Source organism: Pelodiscus sinensis, chromosome 31 (assembly GCF_049634645.1).
Source record: "Pelodiscus sinensis isolate JC-2024 chromosome 31, ASM4963464v1, whole genome shotgun sequence".
Classification (NCBI taxonomy): domain Eukaryota; kingdom Metazoa; phylum Chordata; order Testudines; family Trionychidae; genus Pelodiscus; species Pelodiscus sinensis.
Window position 1 is genome coordinate 7,517,121 of NC_134741.1, and position 26,490 is coordinate 7,543,610.

At 53.6% G+C, this 26,490-nt stretch overlaps 11 non-coding genes across 11 annotated transcripts; 4 read left to right on the plus strand and 7 right to left on the minus strand.

Moving 5' to 3' along the window:
• Nucleotides 1-731: 731 nt before the first annotated feature.
• Nucleotides 732-804, minus strand: TRNAV-AAC (transfer RNA valine (anticodon AAC)). The gene has a single exon. It is a non-coding gene; the product is annotated as a tRNA-Val (tRNA).
• A 972-nt stretch (nucleotides 805-1,776) lies between these two features.
• On the minus strand, nucleotides 1,777-1,850 carry TRNAM-CAU (transfer RNA methionine (anticodon CAU)). The gene has a single exon. It is a non-coding gene; the product is annotated as a tRNA-Met (tRNA).
• Nucleotides 1,851-2,890: 1,040 nt separating this feature from the next.
• Nucleotides 2,891-2,962, plus strand: TRNAG-UCC (transfer RNA glycine (anticodon UCC)). The gene has a single exon. It is a non-coding gene; the product is annotated as a tRNA-Gly (tRNA).
• A 1,467-nt stretch (nucleotides 2,963-4,429) lies between these two features.
• Nucleotides 4,430-4,502, minus strand: TRNAR-UCU (transfer RNA arginine (anticodon UCU)). The gene has a single exon. It is a non-coding gene; the product is annotated as a tRNA-Arg (tRNA).
• A 759-nt stretch (nucleotides 4,503-5,261) lies between these two features.
• On the plus strand, nucleotides 5,262-5,343 carry TRNAS-AGA (transfer RNA serine (anticodon AGA)). Its single transcript has one exon. It is a non-coding gene; the product is annotated as a tRNA-Ser (tRNA).
• A 1,635-nt stretch (nucleotides 5,344-6,978) lies between these two features.
• On the minus strand, nucleotides 6,979-7,052 carry TRNAT-UGU (transfer RNA threonine (anticodon UGU)). Its single transcript has one exon. It is a non-coding gene; the product is annotated as a tRNA-Thr (tRNA).
• A 7,824-nt stretch (nucleotides 7,053-14,876) lies between these two features.
• TRNAF-GAA (transfer RNA phenylalanine (anticodon GAA)) lies at nucleotides 14,877-14,949 on the minus strand. The gene has a single exon. It is a non-coding gene; the product is annotated as a tRNA-Phe (tRNA).
• Nucleotides 14,950-19,158: 4,209 nt separating this feature from the next.
• Nucleotides 19,159-19,231, plus strand: TRNAV-AAC (transfer RNA valine (anticodon AAC)). The gene has a single exon. It is a non-coding gene; the product is annotated as a tRNA-Val (tRNA).
• Nucleotides 19,232-19,452: 221 nt separating this feature from the next.
• On the minus strand, nucleotides 19,453-19,542 carry TRNAY-GUA (transfer RNA tyrosine (anticodon GUA)). Its single transcript is given in 2 exon segments — nucleotides 19,453-19,488; nucleotides 19,506-19,542. It is a non-coding gene; the product is annotated as a tRNA-Tyr (tRNA).
• A 1,094-nt stretch (nucleotides 19,543-20,636) lies between these two features.
• On the minus strand, nucleotides 20,637-20,718 carry TRNAS-GCU (transfer RNA serine (anticodon GCU)). Its single transcript has one exon. It is a non-coding gene; the product is annotated as a tRNA-Ser (tRNA).
• Nucleotides 20,719-25,888: 5,170 nt separating this feature from the next.
• On the plus strand, nucleotides 25,889-25,982 carry TRNAI-UAU (transfer RNA isoleucine (anticodon UAU)). The gene is made up of 2 exons: nucleotides 25,889-25,926; nucleotides 25,947-25,982. It is a non-coding gene; the product is annotated as a tRNA-Ile (tRNA).
• Nucleotides 25,983-26,490: the final 508 nt, after the last annotated feature.

Sequence of the window (26,490 nt, forward strand, 5' to 3'; positions counted from 1 at the left end):
TCCCCGTGAGACTTCTCAGCCCAAGTGCAGAGACTGTGGAGTCTCCCACTCCCAGCCCAGTGGCAGAGGGGCAGCACCCTGAGCAGGCGGGTCCCGAGGCAGCGGAGACCTTTGGAGGGAACGGAGACGTAAGGTCAGAAGTCACCTCTTCCCAGGTGAGATGTGGTGGGAAACTCCCAGATCCGGTGCAAGCCGAGCTCCAAGGGCTGGTTCCTGCCTGGTGGCTCCTTGCAGGGCCTGGCTTGAGAAGCAACAAGGAGCCGTGCGTGGCCAGGAGAAAGGGTGCAGAAGGAAAAAGGGTGCAGAAGGAATGTGGATGAAGGAGCAGGGTGGCGGAGCAGGAAGAAGGGAGGGTGTCAAAGGAAGCTGGGGGTGCTGGGTGGTAAGAAAGCAAGGGGAATGGGGTGGCTGGGGTCTGGGAATGAGGCAGGACATTACGTGGCTTTGTGTCCACTTGCACCAAAGGAAACAGCCACACTGTCCCGAAGGTGAACAGCCACAGTAGTGGCACTTCCAGGGTGGGCCCTGGACTGTGTGGCTGCAATGACCTGGTCTCAGGCAAGGCACCACTGAGAAGTCTCAGACCCAGCCCCGCATCCTCCTATCTCAGCTTAACCTGTTTAGCTGTCTCCCACATGCTCCTGAAAGCCAGCACACATGATGCCAAACCCTGCACCAGGTGGCAGGCCCTAGAACTGCCTTGTGGGCACCCACAATAAGAGAAGACCCTATGTTTCTGCCTGGCTTTGAACTACGGACCTTTTGCATGTTAGGCAAATGTGATAACCACTACACCACAGAAACACACACAATAGTATTTTCTGCTACTGCACTTAAGCTTGGGCAAATATTCGGTTCCTAACCCTTTGGCCAACAGAGATTGCTGCGGGGCAAAGGAATTCTCTGTTGTCAATTTTGTGCCCTCAGGAAGGGACCAAACTGAAGGAGGCCGGGCCTGGGGACTCCAACCTAAACCCTGAGGCCAAGGACTTTACAAGCCAGAAAATCAAAGTTTGCTGCATTTTGCCCTCCCCAAACCTTGCAAAACCTCGAAGACAACTCCACAGTTGCCAGCGGCTGGGGGAAACGTGCATGTTAGAGCTTCTGCCCACTGAGCTGTAGCTTTCTGTGCCCAGGGAGCCAGACACCGCCAGAGTGGGAAGGCAGGAGGGAAATGGGGACTGGCCGAACTTTGCGAGACAATGGTGTTGTCTGGGACCGTACATAGAACAGTTTAGAGGGGGATCTGAGTAGGGCACCATGGCTTAGCTGGTTAAAGCACTTGCCAAATAAACAGCAGCTCCTCAGTTCAGTTACTTATGCCCCTCCGGGACACAGAAGAGGCCTCCCCTGGCCACCCATGGAACTGCTGGCTCAGGAAAAGGCTGAGTGGAGAGGTGTGTGGGGAAGAAGGAAACCACAAGCCCCAAGAGGTTTCTCCCTGACAGGTGAGAAGCACCTGACACCCACAGACCCTGACTCTCCATGGCTGCAGGAGCTGCCGAGGTTGCACCCTCAGGCTCTCTAGGTGCTGACACCCCCAGGGAACCACAAGGGCACTTGGCACTGGCTCTGCAGTCCCAGCAATTGCAGCAAGAGCCCTGCTTTGCCAGTGCCAGTCACAGCAGCCTCTGCACCTGCTCCAGGCTTGTGGTTTCCTTCTTCCCAACACTCCTCCCCAATCAGCCTTTTCCTGAACCAGCAGTTCCATGGGTGGCCAGGGGAGGCCACTTCTGTGTCCCAGCAGGGCATAGGAAAATGTGAGCAAAGGCCACAAGGCACCACTGGGAGTTGAACCCAGGATCTCCTGTATATGAGGCAGGTGCTTTAACCAGCTAAGCCATGGTGCCCTCCTCCAACATATCTTTAAAATGGCTCTTTATGTTTCCAGACAACACTTTTGACTCCCAAAATGTAGCCATTCCCCATTTCCCTCCAGCCATAGAGCCCAGGCCATGTCTGGCCCCCTGGGCACAGAAAGCTACAGCTCCATCTGCAGGGGGCTTTGGCTTCCTTGCCCATGGGATGCTGTTGCAGGAAGGGCTGCTCAGCAGGGATGGGGTTCACCTGTCGAGGAAGGGAAGAGTATTTGGGTGCAGACTGGCTAACCTAGTGAGGAGGCTTTAAACTAGGTTTGATGGGGGCAGATGCCCAAAGCCCACAGGTAACTGAACAACATGGACACCTGGGGGATGGGCCAGAAATGGGAGGGAGCAGGGGCTGTAACAGCAGAGATAAAGTAGGGACGCAGGACCACTGGGAAACAAAATCTAATCTGTGTCTTAGATGCTGGTATAGACACACAGGACTATCAGTAATGAGCAGGAAGAAGTTGGTATCATAGGGACTTGGTGGGATAATACAAGACTGGAATTTTGGCACAGAAGGGTTCAGCTCGCTCAGGAAGGACTGGCAGGGAAAAAGGGAGGAGGATGGTTCCTTAGATATGAAACATGCGAACACTTGGCCTGAGGAGGAGATGGACACACACTCAGCCTCACCCACACCTGGGAGGCAGTTTGCAGGGAGCTGAAAAGAAACAGAAGAGGGGAAACTGGAGGTGACCTCACAGAGCAACCGCATCCCTGGGCCACAAAGAGTATCCAGAAGTCACTTCCCCACCTCTCCCTTGTCTGCTCTAGAGCTTAGCCCAAAGGCCGATAAACTCAACTCTCCCACCCAACAACCTCTGGGACTCCTCTCCCGCCCGGCTCCTCACACCATGGAGAGCGCAGAGCAGCCACTACCCCAGCATCACCAATTCTGGTCTTTGCCTAGTAGCCATGAAGTTCTGCTTTACCCAAACCACACAGGCACCCTCTCGCCTCTGGCCAGCCTCATGGCAGACATGGGCTTCCCTCACTAATTTTCCCAACAACTTTGCAGGCAGGCATTGGTGGTATAGCGGTGCGCATAGCTGCCTTCCAAGCAGTTGACCTGGGTTCAATTCCCAGCCAATGCAATGTAAACAGGGTGCATCAAATCTCCCTACTGAAGTTTTACTTGAACCCTGAAAAACAGGCACAAATGGGTTCTGCAGCTTGGGGCTGCCTCTCACTGCTCTTCATCCTCTCTGAGAGCATGCACAGTAATGCGGTTCCTCCCTCACATACCTCTGCTGCAATTCCTTGACCTTGGCTCTGACTTGGTCTAGGATGTGGGGGTAGGAGGAAGGTGGCCTTTCTTTGCTAGACCATTGGCCATTTGGCCATAAATGTCCACATTCCTCTGCATGGACTGCTCCAAGAGGTTCTTTAGCTGTGGCCCAGACAATGACAGTGCCTGGCGTTTGCTGCCCCTTGCTTGATTTGATTCCCAGCCAATGCGAGGTGAGAAGGGAACAGGCGACCTCCTGGGGGAGATCTTATTTAACCCTGAGCAACAGGCACAAGTGGGTCCCACAGCCAAGGGCTCCCTCTCACCACTTTTCATGGGGAGAAGCTCAAATAAAACTAATTTGGCTGTTGTGGGGTCTGCATGGGGCTTGTACCCATGACCTGGGCATTATTAGCCTCCCAGCTTCTTCTCTGTCGGCAGCAGCCGCAGCCCCTTTTGGCCACTGGGTCAACCCAGCAGTTCTATGGGTGGCCAGGGAGGCCTCTTCTGTGTCCCAGAAGGAAATAGGAAAATGTGAGCAAAGGATGCAACAAGGCACCACGGGGAGTTGAACCCAGGCTCTTCTGTTTATAAGGGAAGCGCTTTAACCAACTGCCCCATGATGCCCACCTCAGACTGCTGGGTGAAACTGCTCTGTGGTCCCAGACAACACCTTTGACTTCCAAAGTGCAGCAATTTCCTTTCAGCCCTGCCGGTGTCTGTGGCTGAGCTGCACAAAGGAAGATACAAGATCCCTGGGGGGGGGGGTCTTTGCCGGATGAACGTGCCTGAGGAAAGACGCTGGAAGCGCAACAGACACACAAAAGGGGACGAGGGACAGTTTGAGTCACACACACGGCCGGTGGCGCAGCTCAGCCAGGGACCTTATCCACTCACAGAGCTTCACAGCTTCTCCACCCCCCAAACCCCACCAGGCAAACTGCCCCATGGGCCTTGCCCACACCATGCTCAGGGCCTGGGGATTTTCTGTCCTTTTGCCAGACCAAATAACTAGTCCTCCTGCCACTGCTCTGGAGTCTCTGCCTCTCAGGGGCCTTCTCATCCTCAGGCTCCGCTTTGTCTCCAGACAGACCCTGCTCTACTACAGCCACCTCCCTCTGGCTGTCACTCCTGGGCCTTCTAGAGCAAAATGTGCCCCTTCACTCTGACCGTGGATACCTGAGCTTTTAGCACTCAGAGCTGCATCTAAACACCAGCATTGGCTAGGGAGGGATCTGAACAACTTCTGTAGAGAGGAAAACAGCAACTGTGCAGCATCCTTGCTAACTGTTTCAGAAAGCATAGTAAACTCTTTGTCAATGAGAGAAACTGTCACCCCAGGTGGGACTTGAACCCACAATCCCTGGCTTAGAAGGCCAGTACCTTGTCCATTAGGCCACTGGGGCACACAGAAAACTCTGCCAGGGAAAGAAATTTGCCCTTCTAAATGTCCCTTCTTCAACTTTTAGCTCCTAATGAAGCCCCTTTGAAGAAGCCAGATACACAGGAAGGTCTGATCACACCCCTCTGAAAATCAGCTTTCCATGGGTATCTGTAGCTGGCTCCAAGTCATGGGACTTGACATCTCGTCTCCCTCCCGAAACCAGGGAAGTGTCTCCCACCGCTGCAGCCTCCTGAGGCTCTATGGCCCTGTCTGTACAGCAGGGACAGCAACACTCACAGCCCCACAGGAGGGCCCCTGGCCTAGCAACGTGGCCCCCTGAGCAGCCTCTGATGTTCCCTGTGTGAGCCCCAGAACCAGCCCTGAGTGAGGGGGGCAGAGGGGGAGCAGCTCACACATGCCAAGGGGCTGGCCAGGGGCAGGACATGAGCCTGCAAGGCAGCAGTGACATCACAAGGAACTTTTACAGCACCTCAGCTCATTGGCTGGGAGGCAGTGACCTCACAGAGGGTCCATGGCAACAGCCAGGTGGGACAGGCTGCAGGGCTGTGGCATCTCAGAGACCCCCATGGCCTGGCTGCCTGGAATCTCCTTTGTGAGGTTTCCCCTTGAACTCACCTCTAAGGCAGCCTCAGACCAGAGCACCCAGGACTCCTCTGCATGACTGTTGAAATGGTTTGCTGTGTGAATTCTGTGGGTCAGGTGACGTCAGGCCTGGGCACTGAGATTATTTACCAGTTTCCCTGGCCTGCTGTTGCTTAGAGCTGTGATGGCCGAGTGGTTAAGGTGTTAGACTAGAAATCCAATAGCGTTTCCCTGTGTAGGTTTGAATTCTGCTCACAGCGAGGCCTGTGGTTTGGCCACACCCCTTCCTAGGGCAACATGGTACCCAAACCCTGAGAAGAACATGCCTGTCCCATCAGAAGGGACACCTGCAGAAGGCAACAGAGGCTACAAAAGCAGGAGAGAACATGGATTGCGGGGTCCTGCCTAACAATAGGAAAACCAGTCTGGCTTTCAGCAGAGCCACCTCCCCATGGATGCAGCCAGGGGACCAAGCAGCTCCAGTGGCCCCTCTGTCTCCCCAAAAGCCACCCCTGGTTGGGGAGAAAGATGCTGGGCCCAGCGGCCTCCCTTCACCTGGCAGAGGCAGAAGTGATGGAGACAGGCCCAGGGGTGTGTGGGCTACAAAAGCCTCTTGTTCCCTTCTCAACTCCTAACAGTGCAAACATCAGGGAGAGTAGCTCAGTGATAGACTACAAATTATATGAGCGTTACTTCAAATCCAACTGACCATTCAATGGAAACATTTCTCTCTCCAATTCCATTACATTCTAGGTTCCTGTTTTTTGGATTCTATAAATGAATACGAACTCTTACTGCTGTCCTGTGCCAATGCACATAAACCAGGCAAACCCGTCCCTCGGCTGGAGCCAGCTCAAACCCGCTGTGTGTCTGGTTTCTGTTTCCATCCATTCAACAAGGGTGTGATTTGGAAGCCCAATGGCAGGTCCCTGGTCTCCACGGGCTGTGCTGTACAGAAGAACAAGAACCACACCCAGCTGGGGAGGAACAGCCTAGTGTGTATTGCAATTGGTGGAGGAGGTGCCCAAATCTAGCGGAGATGGAGTCTGTTACAAACACACACTAAACACCATTATCAGACTGCCCGGTGCACATTCCTACCTTCCCTTGTGCACACAACATACCTGGGGCTCTAATTACTGGCCACCTGCCTTTCACACAGATCATTGATCCTTGTGACTTTCAGGTACGTTCATACGGCAGCTGTTTAAACATAATGTGCTTCTATTGCATGACCAGCACCAGAATCTCCGGCTATGTCTACACTACGGATTTCCTCAGCAAAAAAGGTGCTAATGAGGGTCTCATTTGCATGAGTCATGATCTTATTTGCATATTTTCTGGCAAACTGATTTTGCACTGAGGTTGTTGTGCAAAAACAAGCAGTGTGGAAGTTTTCTTTTTGTGCAAAACCCCCTTTTTCTGCAAGATCAGGATATCTCTTCTGGGGGGGCATAAGAATCTTGTGAAAAAAGGGGCTTTGTGCAAAAAAACGTTCACACTACTTGTTTTTGCACAACAAGCCCATTGGCTGAAAATATGCAAATGAGATCATGACTCATGCAATTGAGTCCCTCATTAACATATTTTTTTAAGGAGAAAACTTCTAGTGTAGACGTAGCCTCTGTGAGTCACCAGCAGTGGGGCTGTTAGTGTCGGCATCATTAGGCCATGTCTTCACTCAAATGGAGCTTGCTGCTGAAATCCGTCTTCCAGAGCTTGATTTAGCAAGTCTAGCTAAGCCTCACTAAATGAAACCCCCTAGGACACCTCCTGCTCTTTGCTACTATCCTACTCCCACTGTGAGGGCACCACCAAGCTCAACTGAAGGTAAAAACAACTCCAGATACATGTTGAAGGATGGTGGGAAGAAAAGACCCATTGACCTGGCAACAAGGCACCACTGGGAGTTGAACCCAGGATCTCCTGCTTACAAGGCAGGCGCTTTAGCCAACTAAGCCATGGTGCCCTCCTTAGAAATAGCCCTCAAACTGTTCTACTTTATGGTCCCAGACACCCCCTTCCCATTCCAAAGTGCAGCCGTTCCCCATTCCCCTCCAGCTCTTGCCATGACTCAAGGCCTGCGCAGCCCAAGACATTTGATTGGCAGCTGGTACCCAAAACCTTTTTGTCAATTGTGGCACCAGGCTCCAAAGGGACAGACCCAAGGCAGCCGCCTGGTCCTAAGGCCGGGCCTGCAGCCAGGGGGAGGGAGAAGAATCTCTCCTTTCAGCTGGAGTTGAATCAGCCACCTAAGGACATTTGCCGAGCACCCGCTACAGGCCTCTGCTCTGCCAGCTGAGCTATGGAAGGTGCCTGGGGCAGGCTGCTTTGCCCAGGTGGCCCTTGGACGAGTGCCAGGGCAAGAGCCCCCCGAAGGGGACGGCCTCTCAGGGGAGGGGCAGGAGAACCCAGCAGCACAGGGGTGTCACAGGCGCTTCACCTGCAGAAGGACCCTTGAGTGATCCAGGCAGAAACGCCGCGTCTTGCTCCCTGCAGCTCCCCTTGCTGCCCTGGCAGGTGCTGCCCCTTCTCCCACCGGCCTGGGCCTGGCCTCCCTCCCCCGCCCGGCACCACAGAAAGCCCCTTGGCTTGAGCCTGGGCAAGCTTAGGCCCTGGGCTCTGGGGCCAGCCCCCTTGTTGGTCAGAGCCCCCTATCCACAATGCTACTCCAGGGGGCCTGGTTCCAGGGCCTCCTAATCCCAGGGACTGGGGGGCTGGAGGCCTTTGCCCTGGAGTCTCAGAGCTCCCCCAGTGCCACCTGCCAGGAGGGGGAATCTCCCACAGGGCCGGTGTGATGTAGGAACCTCTCCCAGGGCAGTGCCCCCAGCCCAGTCCCTGCCCCTTGTGGGGGAAGGTAAGAGATACCCCCCTCTCCTCCCCCAGAGAGCAGCCCCCCCGGGCTGTAGGAGGAGGATCTGGCCCAGGGCTGTTCCCAGCAGAGGGGGCTGTGATCCCAGCCTGGGTCCAGGGAAACTGCTCCCAGCTCCCAGCACGTGTGAGGTTGGGGGAGCGAGCAGATCAGTGTTTGCAGATATCTACACTTATTTGCATAATGCGTATGTAGATATGCAGGGCTCGGCAATTAGGGCAATTTACCCACCCGTAGTGAGTAGATTTTAGCCCGGTGCGGCGCTCAGTGCAGTCTGTGCATGCACAGTGATATGTAAATAAAATGTTACTGGTCTGGCAAAGGTTTGTGAATGGGTTTATCTGTCCATGGTGTAAACACAAAGGCTGGAAACACTGGCCTGATCCCTGGGGGCTGGCCGAATGCAAGGCAGGGAAAACACTGGGTGAAGGAGGGGGGGATATTTTCCTCTCCAGGCCTTTGTCCCTCTGAATCCCTGGGGACGTTGGGTTTTGTTTTGTTTGGTTTCCCTTTTCCCTGCTTCCCTCCTCGCTGTGGGGAGGGGTCAGCTCTCGCCCTCGTGGTGGGAAGCCCTGGTACAGGGATGGGATTGGCAGATGCTCTGAGAGTGAGTCCCTGGGCTGTTTGGGGAGAGAACTTTCTCATGTGTGCTTTTCCTAGCACCACCAGGATGGCTGAGTGATTAAGGTGTTGGACTTAAAGATCCAATGGATGTTTATCTGTGTGGGTTCAAACTCCACTCCTGGTAACTTCCCGTCTTTGGTGAGACATTCATTGGGATGGTGTTTAGTGCTGCTGTGAGGCAGGGCCCTGGACTTTGTCTCCAAAGGTCCTGTGGGCTATATCTGCAGTGGTGGGTTCTTGTGCAAGATCACATCCATGCTGCTGTGTTTTTGTGCAAGAGCATCCATGGCAGTGTGGACGCTCTCTTGTGCAAGAAACCCCTGTCCTGAGCTCTTGTGCAAGAAGACTTACAGCTGCTAGAAAAGAGAAGAGCTCTTGGGCAAGAAGCCCTTTCTTCTACACTTTACTATAAAACTACTTGCACAAGAGCGAGTGGGCACTGTGGCCCGTCTTGCACAATAACCTACCAGTGTAGACACAGCCCACCAGTGTAGACACAGTGTTCCAGTTCTAGTCCCAGTTCTGATTGGCTGAGCAGGGGCCAGTCCCAGGGAGGAGACTCAGGACTTTGTTGTTCTCCTTAAGTCCCAGCAAATGAGGCAGAACCAATCGACTGCTCGGGGAATTGTTCTGCTTCTCACCAGTGCTTGTCGCTGAGCAGCTCCTGAGTCTCTCTGTGTCCCGGTGCTTCTAACCCACTGGCTGAGCCATGCCTAGGCCGGGCTGTGGGGCTATAGCTCCTTTGAGACACTTTATTCTGATCTGTCAGGGTGTGAAACTCCAGACTAAGGGGGAGTTTCAGCATCAGGCTTCTGGGGCCTTTTCTTCAATCCTCACCCCACTCAGCCGCCCACCCCCAGCCTCTTCCAGCACAGCCTGCCCCACCCTCCCCCCACAGGGCCTCCACAGGGGCGTCTGTCCCAGGGAGAATGGGGAGCCCCTGCCCCCGGCATCCGCCCACCCTGCTGCTGCTCCCACCAGAGCAGAGGATTCACCCGGTATCCCCGTTCTGTTCTGAAATTTGACTTATCCTTTTCATATGTGTTCGGTTTTTTAATTGTATCCTTTGCTATATATGGTTGTGACAATTTTCTTCCACTATTTGATCTGAGGAAGTGGGTCTGGCCCACGAAAGCTCATCATCTAATAAACCATCTTGTTAGTCTTTAAAGTGCTACATAGTCCTGTATTTTGTTGCAGCTTAAAAGTCCAACATGCTTTCCATTGCACCACAGAGCCTGATATCTCCACTCTCTGCTTTGCAGCATGGCAATTGCTGGTGGCAAAGAAAGGGGAGCTAGGTCTGTCTCTTTTGGGAGAGCAGGTAGGAAGAGGGAGGGGGCCACTGAGCCCCTGACAGTGAAAATAAGGGGTAAGAGCAGAGCTGAGCTGCAGCTGGAGAATGTGGGCATCGATCCCACTGTCTCTCGCATGCTAAGCAAGCGCTCCACCACTTGAGCTAATTCCCCTGCTGCATTTACAGAGGCCTTCTTGGAGGCTCTTCCCTTCTCCACAGCGACGTCTGTCATCTAGGTCAGTTAGTCGTGGGAAAGGAGAAGGCTCCGAAAAGGCCTCAAGGGCAACTCTCAAGGAGACTCCCTGCAGCAAAGCCATGGGGGGGCTCTGATCTGGCCCCTGCCCTGCAGCCTGGCCCACCTGGCCATTGTCATGGACGCTCTATGAGGTCATCACCTCCCAACCTCCTTTAGCCAATAAGCTGAGGGGCTGCAAAAGGCCCTTGTGATGTCACTGCCACACCCACCCCTGCCCTCCAGGGCTAATGTCCTGCCCCAGGCAGCCCCTTTGCATGGCTGAGCTGCTCCCAGGGGTGAAAGTGACACATTTCTTACAGGGAGTCCTGGGAGATGAAGCAGCTGGAGGGAGTCAGGAGAGCAGAGGCCAGCCTGAGAGCTGAGAGCTGAGAGTCAGAGGTGCCCACTGCACTGTCATACCATAGGTCCCATGGTGTAAGGGGCAGCACTCAGGACTCTGAATCCTGCAATCTGAGTTCAAATCTCAGTGAGATCTACTAAGACTCAGCTGGTTGTTACAAGGTCCTGGTGCTTCAGCTTCCATGCACTGAGGTTCAGCAAAGAGAGTTTTGTTCCTCTTGCTGGGTGTCTGAGGCCACTGGAGCTCCATCTCCAGACTGAGCAGGCGGCCGGGAAGGGCCTGATGCCATCACAGCTGCAGGGCAGGTCACCCACCTGGCCCCTGAGCTCAGCCTGTGCTGGAGGCAGCCAGACAGTGTGAGCGGGTCAGAGGAGGGATTGGGGGAAGGGTCCTGAGTCCTGGCTCCCAGCCACGCACCTTGGCAGAAAGACCAATGGCCCCTGCATGAAGTGCATTGTGGGAATAAGAGTTGGGGCAGCAGGAAAGGGGCCGGCCCCTCAGCACCAGGGCACAGGCAGGAGAAGATGGGAATGAATCCTGCTACCTCTGCCATGGCTTGGCCCGGGAGGGCTGGGGTCTAGCAGCTTTGCACCCCGGCTTTGTGGGAGGCTAAGTAGGAAGAGGCATCTGGAGGCTCATAGCCCCCTGGCCTGCTGTGTCTGTGGAAAGGGGGGAGAGGACACATACCTCTCACTGGGGAACAGGGCGCATGGATCCCACTTGTTCCTGCAGAAAATGAAACAGGCTGAGCATTTTTCAGAGAACAGGCCAGAGCCCTTCTCCTGTCCCTGGAGAGATGGAAATGGGGCCGTTCCTTGTGGGGAAAGAAGTGGGTGTGTTGGGAGTGGGGTTCGAATTCAAACCTCTCCACAGAACAGAACCCCACATTAGGGGCAAGAAAGAGCCTTGAGTCAGGCAGTGGAGAACACTTGGCTCCTGTTATGCTGTGATGGGATATTAGGAAACTTTTTGCACACAGCCTGGTTAGTTCAGTTGGAAGCACATGAGACTCTTAATTTCAGGCTTGTGGGTTCAAGCCCCATGCTGGGCGGTGCCCTTCTTTAACTCACTTTCTCAACCTGCAAGCAATTGGCTTTCCGTTTTCACCAGTGTTTTAGAAAGAAAAAGTCTAGTCCTGGGTCCAGCTTTAGTAGCATCAGAGAGAGAACCAACTGCAATTTCCATCTTCTGAGGATAATTACAGGCCAACTGTGTCAGCTAAAGTAGCTCACTTGGGAGAGTGTTAAACTGAAGCTTTGAAGGTCCCTGCTTCAATCCCAGCCTTTGCCAGGTGTTAATAGGGAATCCTTTCTAAGGTTCCCCTTTATTTAATGATCATTTCACCCTTTTTGGCCACAGCTGGGCCCTGACAAATCATGTTTGTGTGACTGGCCCCTGTTCCTCCCAGCCCTTCCTGACAGTTGCTGCTTCCTTGGCTAATGCCCACCCGGCGCTGGCACAAGGGCTGTGGCTCAGGGTGAGGTGCTGATGGGGGCACATTTGACTAGTCTCGTGTGAGCTCCTTGGAGCCAGCCAGCTGAGCAGGAGGAGAAACCCAGCAACCAGCTCAAGCAGGGTGGGAGGACAGAGACCCTCTCTCACCTGGGCACTGCAGGCAGCAAGAATTGGAGTCATCAGTGGAGTGGTGACAATGGGGGCAAGACACAGACATCTTCTCCTCCCCCTGAGGAAGGGGGCTGGGCCCGGGATCCGAGTCCCTTTCAGCCCCCAGGAGAAGGGAGCTGAGAGAGAGGGGAGGGAAGGAGGTGGCCAGAGCCTCCCCCCTGCAGGCTGGGTCTGTGGGGGCAGGAGTGAGGGGGCCTGGACCTGCTTTCCTGCCCCCTTCTCACACTGGTCTCAGAGCGTCAGCAGCCGCCCGCTATCTGGTGGGTGGGGCCTTCGCTCAGCGTTTGGCAGCCAGAGGGCTCTGCATCCATACGTAGGCCTGGCCTGCCCCCCTCTTGCCCTGCCTCGGTTGCTCTGTGGCTTCTGAGCCTTCCCTTGGAGCTGTCAGCACCAGCCCCCCCATGCTCAAGGTGCCCAGAGGAGGAAAGGGGATCTGGGCTCCAGTCTGAGGCTCTTCCTGCCTCCTGCTTTCCCCTGGTTCCTGCCTGGCCCTGGGCCTCTTTCCTGCCAGCCCCACGGGGGCCAGGGGAAAAGCAGGGGGGTGGGTACAATGGCCACATTCATGGGCATCAGGTGGCACCAAAAGAAACGCTCCCTGTCGGCCTGGCTGGAACATGGCGCCACATGAGCATGTTGTTAGCACCAACGTGCTCCCCTGGCCAGTCTGAGCGGGGAGCCAGGGACGGTCCCTGCAAACCTGGGGCCATTGGCCAAGGCTGCTGCTCTTGTGTCTGTGCTGGGACCCCCTGGTCCTCAGGAGCACTAGAGATGTGGGGCAGCTCTGTCCTCCCAGCCTGGGGCTGCCTGTCTGGGCGACGCCTTCACACACGCTGGCCCCTCCCATCCTGGGACAGGGCTCCTGTTGTTCCTTGGCCAGTCGGCCTGGCCTGATGCGCATTCCCTTGAGCACCACGGGGGCAAGAGGCAGAGCCTGGCACCTGCTGGGACCAAACAAGAGGGCATCAGGGGCAGCAGCAAGAAACATGAAACCTCAGCATCCTGCAAGTCCAGGGTCCCAGCACATCCCAGCCACCCACTGAGCAGCAGACACCCAGCGTGAGGTAAGAAACGGTCTCATGAACCTAAGGGGAAGGAAGACAAAGCAGTGGGAGTGGAAGGGTTCTGCAGCCAAACAGTGGCAGGTCTCAATGAGATTTGAGCTCAGCTTGCAGGACTCCCCAGGCCTAAGGGCTGTTCCTTACCCCATGGGACCTGCACCAACCACCACTCCCTCAGCTGGAGCACCAGCTCATGCCCACTGGGACCAGCTTTGCTTGTTTTCTTTCCACCCAGAGCCCCCTTCTTCTCCTGGGCGGCAAGGAGCATCCCTGGGACACCCTGAGACAGACACAGGACTCTGCCTCCTCACAGCCAGCCCCACCCCACAGGATTTGGCAGAACAAAAGGCAGCGGCAGGCGGGGGGGGGGGACTCTCCTCAACCACTGAATCCCAGAGCTTCTGGTCTGTCTGCCTCAGCTTGGCTTCCATTCCTGCCTTGCTTCCTCCTTGGGCCAGCAGGAAGAGCTGACCCCATACCTAGCCTCCCAGGCACAGGTTGGGCAGCAGGAGCTGCGCTTTCCTGGTCACCGAGGGGAGCTGCAATGGAAGCAGACACTCTGTTTCTGCCTGGCTGTGAACCAAGGACCTTTTGCATGTTAGGCAAACATCATACCCACTACACCACAGAAAGCCACGAAAGTGCTTAAACTTGGCTAACTATTCTGTTACTAACTCTTTTTCCAGCACCATGATGGGGAGGGGAAAACACCTTTTCATGGAAAATTGCTGTGAGCTCTGAGTCTGGCAATTAACCCGTATAATTAGTATAAACAATTAGTAACACACATACCAAATGGAAACAAATCTGCCTACAACAAGTCACAGCTGGAGAGCTCTCTGAAAACATCCACTCCATGTAGAGCCACAAATGGGATGTTAGAAATTATTTTTAAAGGCCTTGACAATAAGACAGTGACTATCATATTACATCTCTGTAAATCCGTGCTGTGCCCACAACTTGAGCACTGACTGGAAATGTGGTTGCCTTACCCCGCCCCCCAAAACCCACACCTTGGCATTGGAAACTTCAGACAAGCACAACAAAAATGATGAAAGGTTTGGATCAGCTGCCACATGAAGAGAGATTGGGACTTTTCATCTTAGAAAGATGAAGACAGAGTGGAAATAAAATAGAGGTCTATAAATCATGGCTGTTTTGAGATTGTAAATAAGCAAAGGTATTTTTCTTGTTCCCATAATAGAAGAACTAAGGATGCTCCATGATATTAGCAGGTTGAAAACAAACAAAAGGAAGTATTTCTTCACACAACGCACAGTCAACCTGTGGAACTCCTTGCCAGAGGATGTTGTGAAGACCAGGACTATAAGGGCATGTGTATGCTTGGAAACTATTTTGAAATTGCTTAAATCAACATAATAACTTCCAGTCTAAGAAAATAGAAATAGTGTGTCCTCAGTATGGGGAAGCCTCAGATTTAGTCCGAGGCAGGCTCTGTTAATGTTCATTTCTGGGGGCATGGAATTAAAAACAGAGACGCAAGGCTGGGAGCAGCTGAAGACAAGAGCCCTGTTCTACTGTGTCAACAATCTCTGAGGTGACATGAAATCCCCTCTCCCACTTCTAACCCTGAAATATCATCAACTTTATTATGTCATTCCCGGCCTCTTGATACAGCCTTTGAACTCTGACTGCAGATATTGGCCTGCCAGAGATGGAGAGATGCCAAAAGAGACTAAGCCACATTGACTAAGGCTTCTGCCAAAGCCCAGGATTGAACCAGGGACCTTTAGATCTTCAGTCTAACGCTCTCCCAACTGAGCTACTTTGGCAACTGCTGCAAGCTTTCTGAGGCCTATGTTTCTCTCAGGCATATTTTTCTCTCAGCAGAATACAAGAGAGATGCTGCTGCCAGGGGACCTGCAAGGCAAGATGAGCTTTGCCTGCCCCCCTCAGCCTGACTTGCACTTGGCCCCATTCCTGCCTCTCTTCCCGGGGTGTCCCAGTGGCTGAAAGGGACTGTGGCTGCCAATGCAGGGAAGAAGATGGGCGGGGGGCCGTGTTCCCTCTGAGATTTTCCATCCATGGGAGGAGTGAGTTTCATAATGTGCACCACTAGTGAGGTCGTTTGCGTTTGTGCGGATGTGGGCTACTGTGGTACCCGCCAGTTACTCACAAACAGCTTAGCTAAATATAGCTTGATAATTGTATAGAAGAAAAATACTGAAACAAGGGACGTCATTCCCGGCCTCTTGGTACAGTCTTTGAACTCTGACTGCAGGGCTAGGTCTACACTGAAGGGTTCTTGCGCAAGAAATCTTAAAACCGGCCCCTTCTCCTGTCAGTGAAGAGATGGAAATGGGGCCGTTCCTTGTGGGAAAGAAGTGGGTGTGTCAGGAGGGGGATTTGAGCTCAAACCTCCCCACAGACCAGAACCCCCCCACTGGAGGCAAGAAAGAGCCAAGTCAGGAAGTTGAGAGCACTTGGCTCCTGCTACCCTGTCATAGGGGCATGAAAAGACTTGGTGTAGCCAGTCTGGGTAGCTCAGTTAACAAAACAACATAAGGCTCTTAATCTCAGGGTCATGGGCTCAAGCCCCATCTGGGTGATGCCCTTCTTTAACTCACATTCTCAGTCTGCAAGCAATTCACTCTCAGCTTTCACCAGGGTTTTAGAAAGAAAAAGTCTAGTCCTGGGGTCCAGCTTTAGTAGAACCAGAGAGAGAACAAACTGCAATTTCCATCTTCTGAGTTGAAGGGAAGAGGATTTTCTTCTCCTCAGTTCTAGCCACATCAGCCCAGCGAGGGGAAAAAATAACCCTCCGCCCGCTGATTGTCCCCCGTCAGCTTCTGTAGCTTCACCTCCTTCCACAGCAGCTCCAGCTTTGAGCTACAAATCTCAAGGGGCTGGTGAGGAAATGAGGAGCTGGCAGCTCGGGTTAGTGGCTTCCCTGAGAACAAGAGGTGGAGTGTTCACAAGGTGCAGTCCCCTTTTAGAAAGAGCTAGGAACAAAACAGTCATCCCAGTTCCACCCACACCAAAGTGTGTTTCTGTGGTGTAGTGATTAGCATGTTTGTATAACACACAAAAGGTCCCTGGTTCAAAACCAAGCAGAAACCCCACATCTTCTCTTATTGCTAGTGCCCAGGTAAGTGCAGCTGCTGCTGACCAGCCTATGCCTGGGATGAGCCCACCTCCCACGTGACAGAGAAAGGTGATGTTAGCTGAGAATGCCCCTTGGTGCCAGCCTAGGAAGGGGAGATGAATCAGGCCAGGCAGCTGCTGGAGGCTTGTGGTTTAGCCTCCCCTGCCCTGGGAGGCTGGTGTATTGGGCCGGCTCTGCCTGCTGCCTCCCTCGTGTGACTTGCCCAGTGTCCACAGGCCAAATGTCAGAAAAGCCTCTTCCAAAACAAGCAGCAGAAAAAGTTGCACAAATTGAGTTTTGAAATGTGCGTAGGTTTTCCAGAAGAGCAGTGTAGTGTAGACACAGCCTGAGTGTTGCTCAGCACTGGTAGAGACAGGGAGGGACAAAATGGTCTAACGGCACCTGCAGCCTTTCAGAACAACCCCCAAACCCAACCCCAAGAACCAGCCCTTCCCTCCGCCCTCACTGGGGTCTGCTGGGAACTGTCACCACAGAGAGTGCTGAATTTGAGATCTCCACTCTCTAGAACAGGGGCTGGACTTGATGGCCTTCGGAGGTCTCTTCCAGCTCTATGGTTCTATGACTCTCATGGCAATTGCTGGGGGCAAAGAAAGGGGAGCCAGGTCTGTCTCTTTTGAGAGAGCAGGTAGGAAGAGGGAGGGGGTCACTGAGCCCCGACAATGAAAATAAGGGATGAGAACTGAGCTGCAGTTGGAGAACATGGGCATTGAGTGCTCACTTCACATGTGAGAGGCAGTGGGATCTATGCCCACGTTCTCCAGTGGTAAAGATTTGCTCTTTCTTTTCCACAGACAGAACCAGCCAGGGGCTGTTTCCAAGGGCTCCTTCTCTTCCCATAAGGCAATGGGCTGGTTTCTGCAGTGCAAGGGGTGTCACATTTGCCTCACAGGGAGCAGTTCCCTAGCTAAAAGTCAGGCAGGCAAAGTCCAGCCTGTAACACCCAGTGGAGGGGATTTGCCTGTCTGGGGAGGGTGGGAACAGACCAGCACTTGGGAGCTTGGCTGCCAGCTGCTTAGCACATCTGGATACAGAAGAATCCCAAGACTTGGTTCTGCCAGGCTCCAGTTTCCCCTCTTCTGTTTCTTTTCAGCTCCCTGCAAACTGCCTCCCAGCTGTAGGTGAGGCTGAGTGTGTGTGAAACCAGCCGCTAGGACCAGCTTTGGATGATTTTGTTAATTGTTTAAAAAGCCTCAGGAACCTCTTCTGCCTGGGGAGGTGTCTGTAATAGACGCCTAGTGTGACATTACCCTGGGGTTTTACCCCTTTAACCTCACCCAGAGAGTCCCAACAAGTCCACTCCTGTGTCAAGTGTTCACATGTCTCCTCCTCCCTTTTTCCTGCCAGTCCTTCCCGAGCAAGCTCTACCCTTCTGTGCCAATATTCCAATAAAGTGTATTATCCCACCACGTCCCTGTGATACCAACTTCCTGCTTATTACCCATAGTCCTGTGTGTCTGTACCAGCATCTAAGACACAGATTAGATTTTGCTTCCCAGTGGTCCCTTGTCCCTCCTTTATCTCTGCGGTTACAGCCCCTGCTCTCTGGCCCATCTCCCAGGTGTCCATGTTGTTCACTTACCTGTGGGCTTTGGGCACCTGCCCCCATCAAACCTAGTTTAAAGCCTCCTCACTAGGTTAGCCAGTCTGCACCCAAATACTCTTCCCTTCCTCAACAAGTGAACCCCGTCCCTGCTGAGCAGCCCTTCCTGCAACAGCATCCCATGGGCAAGGAAGCCAAAGCCCCCTGCCCATGGAGCTGTAGCTTTCTGTGCCCAGGGAGCCAGACACCGCTTGGGCTTGATGGCTGTGGGGAGTGGGGAACGGCTGCACTTTGGGAGTCAAAAGTGTTGTGTGGAAACATAAAGAGTCATTTTAAAAAGCCTTTGGAGGAGGGCACTATGGCTCAGTTGGCTAAAGCACCTGCCTCATAAATGAAAGATCCTGGGTTCAAGTCCCTGTGTTGCCTTTCTAGGACACAGAAGAGGCCTCCCCTGGCCACCCATGGAATTGCTGGTTCAGGAAAAGGCTGAGTGGGGAGGGTGTTGGGAAGAAGGAAACCACAAGCTTGGAGCAGGTGCAGAGGCTGCTGTGACTGGCACTGGCAAGGCAGGGCTCTGACTGCACTTACTGAGACAGGAAAGCCAGCCCTGCACATCCTTGTGATTTCCTGAGGAGCTCAGAGCCTGAGGGTGAAACCTCTGCAGCCATGGAGAGTCAGGGTCTGTGGGCATCAGGAGCTTCTCACCTCTTCTGGTTTCTTTCTTCTCCACTCAGCCTTTTTCCTGAACCAGCAGTTCCATGGGTGGCCAGGGGCGGCCTCTTCTGTGTCCCAGAAGGACATAGGAAAATGTGAGCAAAGGCTGAACCCAGGTGCTGTTGTTTATTTGGTAAGTGCTTTAGCCAGCTAAGCCACGGTGCCCTACTCAGACCCACCTCTAAACTGTTCTACTCTATGGTCCCAGACAACACCATTGTCTCGCAAATTTTGGCCATTCCCCATTTCCCTCCTGCCTTCCCACCCTGGCTGTGTCTGGCTCCCTGGGCACAGAAGGCTACGGCTCAGTGGGCAGAGGCTCTAACATGCACATCTCCCCCAGCCGCTGGGACTCTAGAGTCGCCTTTGAGGTTTTGCAGGGTTGGGGGAGGGTGAAATGCAACAAACTTTGATTATCTGGCTTGTAAACCCCTTGGTCTCAGGGTCTAGGTTGGAGTCCCCAGGTGGGGGCCCGGCCTCCTTCAGTTTGGTCCCTTCCCGAGGGCACAAAATAGACAACAGAGAATTCCTTTGCCCCGCAGCAATCTCTGTTGGCCAAAGGGTTAGCAACCGAATATTTGCTCAAGCGTAAGTGCAGTAGCAAAAAACTTTTGTATGTGTGTTTCTGTGGTGTAGTGGTTATCACATTTGCCTAACACGCAAAAGGTCCCTGGTTCAAAGCCAGGCAGAACCACAGGGTCTTCTCTTATTGCGGTTCCTCTGGGTGCCCACAAGGCAGTTCCAGGGCAGAACTTTTGTGTTTGTGGATATAACCTGCGCAGCCCAAGAAATGTGATTGGCAGCTCCTCCCCACAATCTTTCTGTCAATTGCAGCGGAGAGCTCTGAAGACATGGACCCAAGGCAACCACCTTGGTTACCTTCTGCTAAGGCCAGGCCGGAGGGAAAACAATCGCTCCTTCGAGCCGGAGTTGAACCAGCAACCTAAGGATCACTCGTCAAACACACACTACAGTCCTCCGCTCTGCCAGCTGAGCTATTGAAGGGAGCCTGATTGATGCTGGTTTGTCTAGGTTGTCATTTCTACAAGTCTCGGGGCACGTGCTCCCCCAAGTAGGTGGCATTGCTGATGAGGGGCAGAGGAGCACAGGGGCTGTCACAGGTACTTCACATGCAGACGGACCCCTTGAGTGAAACCTGAGCTAGATCCATCCATGTCACAGCAAAAGGAAGAAAGTTGGGTTCTTCTTATGTGTCTTCTTTGTTCCAGAGTCTCTAGGGCTGCGGTCAGGGCAGGTCCACAAAAAAACAAACCACTTCTCACGTGTCTCCTCACGTGTCTTCAGCAGGGGAGGCGGGAGCAGAAAGTGGGAAGGGCGGGCAGGGGAAGGGTGTGTGTGCGGTGGTGGTGGGGGAGGCACAGAGGGGAAATACAGAAGGCCCTTGTGGGGGCACCCAGGGGAGAGTCTCACAGGTGTCCTTGTCTGGAACTCTCCCTCAGGGCCTCTCAGATGCACAAGCCCCCGGAAGGGCCTGCTGGATGGCAGCCGTGTGCTGCTGCTGAAGGGCCTTTTGCGGAAAAGGGATGCAGATTAGACACAGCGCAATTGCAAATGAAGCGGGGATTTAAATCTCCCCCGCTTCATTTGCATGAACATGGCTGCTGCTTTTTTCCGGCTTGGGGCTTTGCCGGCAAAAAGCGCCAGTCTAGACGGGATCTTTTGGAAAATAAAACCTTGTCCAAAAGATCCCTTATTCCTAGCAATGTGGCCCCCTGAGCAGCCTCTGATGTTCCCTGCTTGAGCCCCAGAACCAGCCCTGAGTGACGGGGGCAGAGAGAGCAGCTCACACATGCCAAGGGGCAGGACATGAGCCTGCAAGGCAGCAGACACCTCAGCTCATTGGCTGGGAGGCAGTGACCTCACAGAGGGTCCATGGCAACAGCCAGGTGGGACAGGCTGCAGCATCTCAGAGACCCCCATGGCCTGGCTGCCTGGAATCTCCTTTGTGAGGTTTCCCCGAGGGCAGCATTTGGGAGCGTCTCTGTGGAGATTTCCCGTGGCTGCAGTGGGAGGGGGGTGGGGCAGGTAGGGCTGCCACTAAACCTCTGGGAGAGGCAAGAGAGAAGTCTACTAACACCCGATGAGGATGGGATTCGAACCCATGCGTGCAGAGCACAATGGATTAGCAGCCCATCACCTTAACCACTCAGCCACCTCATCTGAGCTGCTGGGGCTTGTTTCAAATCACCTGAAGTCAGCACTTCAGGGAACCTTTCTGCCACTTGCTGACTGGCCAAGGACACCCAGGGCGGGAAGGTTTTGGCTTTTCACAATGTTCCCTGGGCTGTTGTACAAAGCTCAGTGCTGGTAACAAACCCAAACAGCCCCTGGCTACATCTACCCCGCAGGCTTCTTGCGCAAAATCTGTTTTGTGCAAAATGTCTTGCCCAACAGTGTGTCCACACTGCCATGTGCTGTTGCACAAGAGAAGTGCTTTTCTGCAAGCGCGCCTATGGCAGTGTGGACGCTTTCCTGCTCAGGAAAGCTCTGATGGGCATTTTAGATACATGGCTTTCTTGAGCAAGAAACCGCTGTTGCCCATCCACACTGCCACCTTGTTGACGAGTTCTTGCACAAGAGGGCTTATAAGTGGGGAGAGCAATAACTTCTGTGCAAGAAGCCCTGTTGTCTGATTCTGCACCATAAATTTACTTACACAAGAACGTGCCTGCACTGTAGACGCTCTACAAGTTTTTACACAAGAGCAGTTGCTCTTGTGCAAAAAGCCTGCAGTGTAGACGTAGCCCTGCAGTGTAGACACAGCCTGAGAGAGACAAGGAAAGGAAGTGGCCAGAACCTCCCCCCAGCAGGCTGGCCCTCAACAGGACGGGCACGTCTACACAGCACCCTCACCTCGAAGTGAGCTGTGCAGTGTGAGCGGCTGCCCGGGACCCCAGGGGAAGGTCTGTGGGGAGTTTCCAAGGCAACAACAACTACAAAGTTTCATAATCTACACTCATGTGACTGTGATTTATTCCTCCACTAGCAAGTGTCTCTGAAGGGATGAGAAATGCAGGGCCCAGGTGCAGGGAGCCGGGTCACGTTCTCCTGCCTGAGTCTCAGTCCTGGCTGCAGCCTGGCGACAGAGAGAAGAGGCCAATGCAAACAGCCCCATGGCAGCAAGGGAGTCAGTACGTGGGTGGGTGGAGCAGGGAGCTGGGGGCAGAGTTCAGCTCTAACTCACTAGGGGTGCGTCCCATAGTTCAAAATAATCAATGCGCCTATTTTGAAATAGCTTATTTTGTAATTTGGGGCTGGCTACACAGCACTTATTCCAAATAAATCGCTATTCCAAAACATCCCTCCCTCCTCCTGCCATGCAGGGACATCAGAATAGCGAGCCTGTTATAGCTTGAAATAAGGGGCTTGCTCTTAAGACGCGTCTGTGTGTCATGAGCACCACGTCCTAAACCTCCGAGCTAGCCGGCCCACGGGTGTCAGTCTCACAAGTGGCCCTTTCAGAAAGGAGCTTTGGGCAGCCGCAGGGATGTTGTGGGCTCTGGAACAAGGTGGGTGAGGCAGCAGCTCTTTTCACAGGCAGGGGAATTAGCTCAAGTGGTAGAGCGCTTGCTTAGCATGCTAGAGGCAGTGGGATCAATATCTCCATCTGCAGCTCAGCTCTTATCCTTTAATTTCAGTGGCTGCCTCCCTCTTCCTACCTCCTCTCCCAAAAGCGACAGACCCCCAGCAATTGCCATGCTGCAAAGCAGAGAGTGGAGATATCAAAGTCAGTAATCGATCAGGCTCTGTCATGCAATGGAAAGCACGTTGGACTTCTAAGCTGTAATGGTTAATGTGAGTCCAGCTAGACATTCAAAGGCTGTGGGTTCAAGTCCCACCAGAGTCACTTCAGCTGCTTCCTCATTTCCAGGATGTGGCTTTTACAGACCAGTCAATCTTTAGGCTGACACTGGGGTAGGCTGGCATCCAGGCAATTCCCAGCAGACCCCAGTAAGGATGTAGGGAAGGGCTGGTCCTTGGGGTTGGGGCTGGCAGTTGTTCTGAAAGGCTGCAGGTGCTTTTAGACTGTTTTGTCCCTCCCTGTCTCCTACGAGTGCTGAGCAACACTCAGGCTATGTCTACACTGCACTGTCCTTCTGGAAAAACCTACGCAAATTTCGAAACCCAATGGCTGTGTCTACATTGTCACTCTTTTCCGGAAAAGGGATGCTAATGAGACAGTTCGGAATTGCAAATACCATGGGGATTTAAATTTTCCCCGCGGCATTTGCATGAATATGGCTGCCGCTTTTTTCCAGCTTGGGGCTTTGTCCGAAAAAAGCACCAGTGTAGACAGGGATCTTTCAAAAAATAAACCTTTTCTGGAAGATCCCTTATTCCTCTTAACATCAGGACCTTATTGCTGCTCCCCTGGGTGCCCAGGTATGTGCAGGTGCTGCTGACCAGCCTGTACCTAGGATGAGCCCAACTCCCATGTGACAAAGGGAGTGTGACATCAGCTGATAATGCCCCTAGGTGCCAGCCTGGGGAAGCCATGACTTGGAGCCAGCTACAGATACCCATGGAAAGCTGATTTTCAGAGGGGTATGATCAGCCCTTCCTGTGTATCTGGCTTCTTCAAAGGGGCTTCATTAGGAGCTAAAAGCCAAGGAAGGGACATTTAGAAGGGTGAATCCCTGGCCCTATTTTCTGTGTTCCCCACTGGCCTAATGGACAAGGTATTGGCCTTCTAAGCCAGGGATTGTGGGTTCAAGTCCCACCTGGGGTAACAGTTTCCTCTCACTAACAAATTATTTGCCTTCCTTGGCTCTCTGAGACAGTTTGCAAGGATGATCCATGGTGGCTGTCTCTCTCTCTATAAAAACTGTTCAGACCCCTCCCTAGCAAATACAGGTGTATTTCCTAAAAGCCCATGTATTCACAGGCAGAACAAAGGGGCATTTTTTGCACTTGAAGGCCCATGGGTGACAGCGAGAGAGAGGTGCCTGTAGCAGAGCAGGGTCTGTCTGGAGACAAAGTGGTGCCTGAGGATGAGAAGGCCAATGAGAGGCAGAGACTCCAGAGCAGTGGGGGTGGCTAGTGATCTGGTCTGGCAAAGTGACAGAAAATCCCCAGGCCCTGAGCATGGTGCGGGCGAGGCCCATGGGGCAGTTTGCCTGGTGGAGTGTGGGGGGGGAGGAGAAGTTGTGAAGCTCTGTGAGTGGATAAAGTCCCTGACTGAGCTGCGCCACCTGCCGTGTGTGCGACTCAAACTGTCTTACGTCCCCTTTTGTGTGTCTGTTGCGCTTCCAGCTTCTTTCCTCAGGCACGTTCATCCGGCAAAGACCCCCCCAGGGATCTTGTATCTTCCTTTGTGCAGCTCAGCCACAGACACAGCAGAAGGGTTTTCCTGCAGCCACCGGCCCCAGCCCCTCTCTCCAGGGAACTGCAGCCCCTCGGGCCAGGCAGCTGCTCCCAGCATTCAGGAGGCGCCAGGCCAAGAAGAAACCGTCTGACATGGTGCTGCCAGGGAGGGGCCTCACTGCTAGTCACTGTTCCTGTTCCAGGAGCGGAACGAGTTTTTCCCTGGGCACCAATATTGAGGGCATTTGCACCTGTTTGTGTGTGAGCCCCCATGGCACCCATTGGCTCTTTCTGGGGGGTGGAGGGTCCCCTGGCTCCATAGCTCCTCCTGGAGAGTGGTGGAGGGACCCCGTCCAGTATTTCCTGCTGTGGAGAAGTAGAGGTAGCCCATTCCCTATAGCTCCTGCTGGGGGGGACCTTGGCCCCTTATCTCCTGATACGGTTTCAGTTTTTCCCTGGCGGATGCTCCAGACATGAGGGATGCCAGCGCACTGCCCCAGCCCGGGCCTGCAGTGATGGTTTTTACACATGCAGGGAAATTCCCCGGCTTCTCCCCCTCACAGAGCTACCTCCTCTCTGGGAGGCGGATGAACTGCAGGTGCGGGACAGCTACCTGCCAGCAGGGACAGCAGCCAAGGCACCAAATATCGCTGGGTCTGCAGCCAGTGTTGGGAACTGGGCAGGGAACAGGAGACTTTTGTGTGTCACACATCTCAGGTAGGATGGACCCTCACTGAGCCCAGATTGTGACTGGTCCTAACATGGAGTTTGTCCAGAAAGCATCAGAACTGGGGCAGGACAGAGGTTCTGTCCACACAGAAAAGTTATTTTGAAACAATGGCCGTTATTCCAAAATAACAAGGCAAGAGTCTAGACAGCAATTCCGTTATTTTGAAGTAACTCTGAAATAACGGACGGCTGATTCCAACTTCTGTAGACCTCACTGTACGCAGAAAAATGCCTATTCTGAAATAGCTATTTCAAAATGAGGCGCGTGTACATGCTCCACTTCTGCTATTTCAAAATATCCCCTCCCCAGGGCCATTCTAAGTTATTCCCCCTGGGGCTCTAAATCAAGGTAGCACGTCTACATTAGGGAAGCCTCCTTGGACTCATTTTGAGGTTTCCCTGCAGTGTAGACGTGCTATTTTGAAATAACTGTTCCAGAATAGCTTATTCCAAAATAAACGTGCCGTGTAGATGTAGCCAGAGAGTCCTGAGAGATGAAGCAGCCGGAGGGAAGCCAGGAGAGCAGAGGCCAGACTGAGAACTGAGTGTCCCAGGTGTCTACCCCAGGCCTTCTGTCTAGGTCCCAGGTGTAAGGGGCAGCACTAATGACTCTGAATCCTCCACTCTGAGTTCAAATCTCAGTGGGACGGGCTGGGGTGGTTGTTGGGAGGTCCTTGTGCTCCAGGCTTTTCGGCTTCCTTGCCCTGAGGTTCACTAAGGGGGTTTTGCTTGTCTGAGGCCCATTAGAGCTTCGTGAGCAGACTTGTGGTCAGGTGCCTGAGGCCATCACAGCTGTAGGGCAGGTCGCCCATCTCACCCCCGAGCTCAGCCCATGCTGGAGGCAGCCAGAGAGTGTGAGCAGTACGGGGGCGGGGGAGTTGTATATTTTGGGAAGGGTCCTGGCTCCCAGCCACACACCTTGGAACAAAGACCAATGGCCCCTGCACAAAGTGCATTGTGGGAATAAGAGTTGGGGCAGCAGGAAAGGGGCCAACCCCTGAGCACCAGCGAGCAGGTGGGAGAAGATGGGAGTGAATCCTCCTACCTCTCACGTGCAAAGGGAGCACTAACCCACGTGCAACTCATCTCTAGTGCTCTGGCCTCCAGCAGCTTTGTGCCCCTCTAGGGTGGGTTATTTCAGAGACCAGAGAGGAAGAGGGAGGGGTCTCTGGATGTGCGGAGCCCCCGGCTCTGCCTGTGAAAAGAAAGAACAAGGGCACAGGCAGAAACTTCAATTCCACTTTGTGCGTCTTGACTTTTTCAATCTAAGGACTTTGAAGAAAGACTTCAAATGTCTGCTCCAGTGGCGCAATGGGTTAGCGCACAGTACTTATAAGGCAGTACTTGTAGGAGACATGCTGAGGTTGTGAGTTCAAACCTCACCTGGAGCACTCCTTTTGAGACCCTGCTGGGTCATCCCCTTGCGGTGGTTCCAAAACTTTTCAGCATCACGCCCCCCCTTTTTGATTTTTGAAAACGCTCACGCTCCCCCCCAAAAAATAGAAGCAAAACTTGTTTTAGCAAAAAAGAAAAAAAATTGATGGGGGGAGGGCTGGGTCACCTCTTCCCCCTCCCCTGGAATTTCTTCACACCTCCTCCCCCTCCTGCCCCGGGCTGGCCCCAGAGCTCAGGCCCTGGGAGTCTGATCAGCAAGTGAGACTCGCCCGTCAGTCCAAGCTGCTTTCTTCCCGGCAACGTAGGAAGGGGCCACTGCAGGTGTACAACTCCCTGGCCTGCTGTGTCTGTGGAAAGGGGGAAGAGGACACACACTTGTCACTGGGGAACAGGGCGCATGGATCCCACTCGTTCCTGCAGAAAATGAAACAGGCTGAGCATTTTGCAGAAAACAGGCCAGAGCCCTTCTGCTGTCCCTGGAGAGATGGAAATGGGGCCGTTCCT